This window comes from Rutidosis leptorrhynchoides, chromosome 1 (assembly GCF_046630445.1).
Source record: "Rutidosis leptorrhynchoides isolate AG116_Rl617_1_P2 chromosome 1, CSIRO_AGI_Rlap_v1, whole genome shotgun sequence".
Classification (NCBI taxonomy): domain Eukaryota; kingdom Viridiplantae; phylum Streptophyta; class Magnoliopsida; order Asterales; family Asteraceae; genus Rutidosis; species Rutidosis leptorrhynchoides.
The window spans coordinates 245,591,423-245,599,100 of record NC_092333.1 but is presented as its reverse complement, the minus strand read 5'-3'; positions in this window follow the sequence as shown (position 1 = coordinate 245,599,100).

Here is a 7,678-nt window from a genome sequence, read left to right as displayed (position 1 = left end):
GTGGTGAAATGACTTCTCTTTGTCCTATGGTAGAGGAAGGATTGTCTAAGTCCCACCTCCCCCATACCCTACATGTGTGGGATTGGGTTTTGTTGTTGTTGTTGTTGTTGTATATGTTTAATATTTATTATTTACACATTTTATATATATATTACCATATAATCATAATTATTAATAAGAATCATATATATATATATATATATATATATATATATATATATATATATATATATATATATATATATATATATATATATATATATATATATATATATATATATATATTCATTTTAATAATACTTAATTATTCTGTTTATTATTTTACATTTTTAATTCTAATTGGTTAAAATGTATTTTTTATTTAATATATATATATATATATATATATATATATATATATATATATATATATATATATATATATATATATTTACATTTTTAATTATACAGAGTTGTTCGTGAATCGTCGGGAGTAGTCAAAGGTTAACTGCATTCATGTAAACAGTTCAAAAATTTTTGAGACTCAACATTACAGACTTTGCTTATCGTGTCGAAATCATATAAAGATTAAGTTTAAATTTGGTCGGAAATTTCCGGGTCGTTACAGTACCTACCTGTTAAAGAAATTTCGTCCCGAAATTTGATTAGGATCGTCATGGCTGACAATAAGTATGTTTTCATGACTCATATGAGCTGATAAATAGAGTTTTATTACCATCGAATAATAAGGATAAAATAATTCAATTATTCGAAGAGTACGAGTGAAGCTATCACAAAAGAGTGAAATGAAAGAAATAAAGTTTCGTCATATCTTTTGATGCAGATAGGGTTGATTTCCGGAGTTTAAGGGATTTAAAAGAAAATCTGGGAATCTATAAGATCTGATTCTTCAAGATTTAAGGAAATTATGATCTCTTTAATTAAATGCGATAATCTGTTTCGATTTCAACGTCTGATACTCCCATTATAAATGAACCTATTTCGTTCCATTATTTTCCACAACTCTCAACTTTTATACTCCAATTCATATTTCCAAAACATTTGCCAAATTATCAGAAGTCACTGAAAAAGATGGGATTATCAAGAAAATATGTTCTTGATTTTTTTTAAAGACTTAGTAGAATGTAAGAGTCGTGTAACATGGCACATGATGACGTTATGATCTGTGAATCATCACGTTCCATTAGAAACTCAGCATGACTTACTGTAATATAATCACGTTGATCAAGTGTCATTATATTATACTAATTCATGCATCAATTTCTTTGCATTTCTCCATAATTCATTCATAAATTAAACTTAGATTTTATAGAAGTTTCCAATATAATGAAACACAGGAAGTACGAAGAGGTATATAATTTTGGACTAGAATATTTATGAAAATATCTTCAGAAGTATCGAAGATATTTATGATGATATTTTGAAATTTCTAAGTTCGAAAGTTGATAAGGAAAAATTTTCCGCAAGATTTTAACATGACTTTGGAGCAGGATATTCTCTAAAGATTTTATCGGATCCAGAATTACCTGGATTCTTTGAATATAGGGTTTGGTCCTTGTATTTGTCCTTGGTCTCCTTCATGGTTAGCTCAATCTATTTTTCAGTACCAAATTTTATATCGAGCGTTCCCAACATTCCATTCTTTATTATCGAACTTTTGGCCATTTAGACCATCTACGATTTTGCTGTTTCCTCTGCATTTAATGCTACAATATCTGAATCATCGGTTATCAATCCGAGGTGGTTTCAAGAGAATTGTGTTTTTAGATGATTAAACGCTGATGGTAATATGGTGGAATATAAAAGGTTCTCCAGTAACAATAAAAGAGCACGCATATATATTAAGGTTATAATAAGGTTGTTTCGAACGAAAAGTCGAAGTTGACTTGCTGGAGCTGTGACAAAACTGGCTATCTCGAACAGGAGTTGCAAAGTTATTTTCAGTAATAATAACGCTAAAGGAATTAGCACAGCTACGTGTTAAACGTTTACTTAGTTTCCGAGAGTTTTTCAGGTGCATAACTATATGCATCAATCTTTTCTTTCGTAGACGAAGTGCGGTTGGTTCATCCTCTCGATTGAGGTGTTTTTCAAGAATCATGAAAGGTTTGAACGCAAATTGTAATCGTCAAGATATAAATGAGGTTTAAGATGAAATCAAGTGGCAACTTGAAGAAATGTTTAGTTTCATATGTTATAATCAATATTTTAATTCATTTTAATTGTCCAATGTTATCAGTCCATAGTTAGCAGTCCACAATTAGCAGTTCAACAATTCATATATAGTTTAATATATAATATTCGAATTAATTAATACGTGTCGTGACCCATTATATACATGTCTCAGACTCGATCACAACTCAAAGTATATATATTATTTGAGAATCAACCTCAACCCTATATAGCTAACTCGATCATTACTGCATATAGAGTGTCTACGGTTATTCCAAATAATATATACAGATGCATCGATATGATATGTCAAAACATTGTATACGTGTCCCAATATTTAAAATGCGTAAATAACAGAAATTAAATGACGATAAATAAAATTGAGATAATTAAATTGCGATTAATAAATTGCGATAAATAAATGTAATAAGGAATTAACAGTTACCTAGGAATAGTTAGTTAGGATTTTGTTAGCGTGGATTCTTAACAAAATTTCTCATAGTTAATTTGTTTGTTTCTAACAAATTTTATTTTGTCAAATGTTTTCTTCATTATGCCACTTGTTAGATTCTGATAAGTCAAAATCCAAATATGAAATTGAATGAAAATGGTTATTCTGTAATGAACGGATTCGTATATTTGTGGATGTAAGTAGGATAGTAAATGACTGTTGAATCAGATTCGAAGAATGTACAGTGTAACTTATTAATGTGAAATCTAAATATTCCTCGGGTATTACCTACCCGTTAAAATATTTTCACCATTAACAGTTTATACAAAAGAACTTTTAATTACAATCTTTATGAAAATATGCATACATATATATTTTCTTCAGATGAAATCATGGATTTAATGAGTCAATATAGTATTAAACTCGTTTGATTTATCGTTTGCACTAGAATACATAATCTCTAAAACATTAGAGATTACATAATTGCCAGGGAGAACGAAGATAATTGATGTAGAACGGTACGTAGAGTGATGATTATACTCGAGGTACAGAATAAGATGTTGAGGCATGGATTGTTGATGGTACTGGTGCTGTTACTGATGGTACTGGTGGTGCCGGTGATGTTGATGAAGCTGGTAAATTTTGCACCATATTCTCCAAATTGATTACTCGAGCGCGAAGTTCGTTGACTTCTTCTATTATTCCGGGATGATTGTCAATCGGAACGAGCGGATGAATGAGATCTAGAATTGTAGATATTACGTAATCGTTGCGAGCTATTCTGGAAATGAGGGTGAAAATGGTGTTTCGGACTGGTTCGCCGGTAAGTGCTTCAGGTTCATCGCCAAGAGGGCAATATGGTGGATGGAAGGGATCACCTTCTTCTTGTCTCCAATAACTAAGTAGACTACGAACCCATCAGATGAATTGGGGATGGCTGATTGGTTGATTCATTCTGGTGACGCTGTTTCCGGAGCTTAGGTGAATATCCATGTCGGAATAGCTGTCGGGTTCCGAAGAACTTTAACTAGTGACGAGTTCCATTTCGTACGATTGACTAAAGGATTTTTTTTCGATAGGAAGAGATTTTCGAATATTAGATGATATTCTAACTACATAGAATACCTATATATAGCATAAAGATTTCGCAAATTACAAAAAAAAAAAAAAAAAAAAAAAAAAATTCAAAAGCTGTCAGGCAAAGGTAACAGTAACAGATACGCTAAGATATGAATTAGCAGATATGCTAAGATATGAGTTTTGTCTATACACTATCTAGGCAATAGAGGTAGTAATATGTGTCTAGACTTTAAGGATGATAAGCAAATAATTTTCGACACAAAATGATAAGCAAAACTTTTGACATGCAGACACGGTCGAAGTCCAGACTTACTAATGCATCTAAACAACTATCAGTTAGACACACTAATGCAAGACCTAGTTCGCTAAGACCACCGCTCTGATACCAACAGAAAAGACCCGTTCATATCGATTATAAACGATTCACAATAGTTGATTACATCGCGAGGTTCTGACCTCTATATGATACATTTTATAAACATTGCATTCGTTTTTAAAAGACAAACTTGCATTTCAATGAAAGTTGACGGCATGCATATCATTTCATAATACATCCAACTATAATTGACTTAATAATAATCTTGATGAACTCAACGACTCGAATGCAACATCTTTTGAAATATATCATGAATGACTCCAAGTAATATCTCTAAAATGAGCAAATGCACAGCGGAAGATTTCTTTAATACCTGAGAATAAACATGCTTTCAAGTGTCAACCAAAAGGTTGGTGAGTTCATAGGTTTATTGTAAATAATAAAATTCATTATTTTAATAGACCACAAGATTTAAATACAGTACACCTATCTCGTGTACAAAACCATATTTCATAATGCTTAGCAGAGTAGGTTTGTATCCTTTTCTCCCTCGTAGGTTGCCTCGCGATTTTAATATCTTTCATAAACATAATCTCATATCAGGCATTTCGCACGGCATAGAGATAAAAGTCATTCATACGAACTACAAACACCTGGTAATCAACCTTAACAAGATGCATATAGAATATCCCCCGCATACCGGCATTCCGTACGGTCATGCAAAAGCATACAAACAGGCCACTCTTTTAAATATGATGGTTGTGTACACCTCACAAACAGATCATATCTTTTAAAGTTGGCTGTTGTATACCTATTTTGAAGTACAAAAGCAGTTCAATTCTCTGACTGGGGCTTGTTAGTACCCATAGATCTATCTTTAGGATTCGCGTCAATTTGGAGATCGGTTACCAAATTCTCAGATTACCAGACTAAAAGGGGTGATATCCGGTGTACGTCATAATAACTCATTCGTAGACTGTTTTTAAGTACTTGTGTCTATTTCGTCAAACATTTATAAAAGCATTTCATGCATTCGCAGTTCAAAATGTATTTTCAAAGCATTTAATAAAGCAGTTGTAAAAACAGTGCATGTATTCTCACTCCCAAAAATGTAAAGAGTAAAAGGGAATCAAATGAACTCACCATACTGTATTATGTAGTAAAAATACATATGACGATATTTAACAACTGAACAATGCAGGGTTGGCCTTGGATTCACGAACCTATCCCATTTGTATATTCATTAATACATATAATCGTAATTGAACAATTTCATATATTATAACTTTTATATACTAGTTATTTGATTTGTATATATATTTAAAAATGATTATTATTCATATAGTTATATATATATATATATATATATATATATATATATATATATATATATATATATATATATATATATATATATATATATATATATTAAAAATACTTAATTTGTTATATATGGATATTTATATAAAGATTGTTAATATAATTAATTCATACTTATATGTAATGTTACTTTTAAGTATATTTTTATATACATGATAATATATAATATTAATAATAGTGAATAAGAGTTGTATTTGATTATAATTATAATAAATTTTTTTAATGTTAATAATATTAATAATGATAATCCTATTAATAATACTTATGTTAATGATAATAACTCTAATACTCATAAAATGATAATAATACAAATATTTATGAAAAGAAATTGTATTATTTTCATAATAATAATAATATTAATCATACTCATAACAATGACATTAATACTAAAATGGTAAAATTTATATTTCTAGTAACACTTATAATACTAAATGTTAATACTTTGTAAAGATAATAATATTAATAATCATGATATTAGTAATAATTTACTTTCTTCAATCATAATGATAATAATGATAATAATAATTTTACTTATTGTAGTAAAAATAATATTCATAAGATTAGTATTAACAATAATTAACATATCCATAATCTTAATCGTAATAATTAATATTAACAATAATGATACAATAATAATAATACAAATAATAACAATAATGTTAATACTAATAATATTTATAAATGATAATATTTAGTAATATAACAATACTAGTAAGTAATATTAATAAAAATTATGATACTAGTAATAATTAATATAACAATAATAATAATAAAAATGAAGTACTAATAATAGAAATAATAAGAATAAGATTACTACCTCACAAGAATAGGTTCCAAAAAAAAAAATCGCCCTTGCCCGGACTCGAACCCGGGACCAGTCGTTAACCCGAATTAACACCCAACCACTCAACTGCTTGTTGTCTTTCTGATTTATGTTCAAACTTAATTATATTTAACCTGATTTTTACAGTTATCATCTTCTTCAACTTCTTCAATTTGAAATCAACCAGAAACCAAATCGTCATAACCATTTACTATTTAATTGATTTAAGATACATAATTGAAACATAAACGACTGATAGTTGTGATTATAATTATAAAAAAATTAAAAAAAAAAACAGATATCAGTCTGTTATTCGTAAAAAAAATGAAGAACATGATAATTGATTTTGAATTTTAAAACATTTTAGACAAAGATTCCTAAATAACATAAGTTCTAAATCGTTGTTAGAAACTATATGGACCATCAATTGAACCTATATCATCAAAACACTTTCGAATTTCCTCATAAACACAGAGTTTGACTTTTTGTAAAATAACTTTGACCTAAAAATCCATACTCGATTTTAAGAATTGGAATTCACGATTTTGCAGATAGTTTCAATAAAAGGTTCCTAATAACTCTGCAATTCTAGATTTTAACCATTGTTTCGATTTCGAGTTTTGTTAAAAATGAAAGTGAAACAGAGGTAACGAGCTGGAAGAAAGAAAAATAATAAATAAATAATTCTCTTTACTTTACAGGAATATAGAAATTGCGTAATTGATAAAGGTATTGAGAGGTTGAATGAATTTCCTAACATCTTAACTTCCTTGATCGTTATCCAGAGACTTGTGGTGTCGACATGATTTTCCCAGACAAATAAGGACATCAAATAAATAAAAAATAAAAAGTAGAATGTGATTGTTAACTGAATTGGAATTATCCTGGTGAATTTGATCATGGTTGTACAAATTATGGATTGAAGAATCAATTTAACACAGTTTGAAAGCTATAGGTAACAGATTTGGATTTCTTTAATCATACGTATGATCTTATCTAATTTTTATTAATAATTACTAATTATTATTACATTAATAATAGTCTAAATATAAATAATAATAATAATAATAATAATAATAATAATAATAATAATAATAATAATAATAATAATAATAATAATAATAATAATAATAATAATAATAATAATAATAATAATAATAATAATAATAATAATAATAATAATAATAATAAAAGTAATAATAATAATAATATGCCACAAAATAATAAGAATTTTTAATGAAGTTGATAATAATATTATTATTAATGATAATTATAATAATATTGCTAATTATATTAGTATTTATATGTATCCAATTTTTATTTCTATATGTTATATTTGTAATATAAGGATATTAATAACACTAGTATTTATATTAATATTTAAAATTACTAACAATATTATTATAACAACTATATTTAATATATTAATATTACATATTATAAATTACATAATATA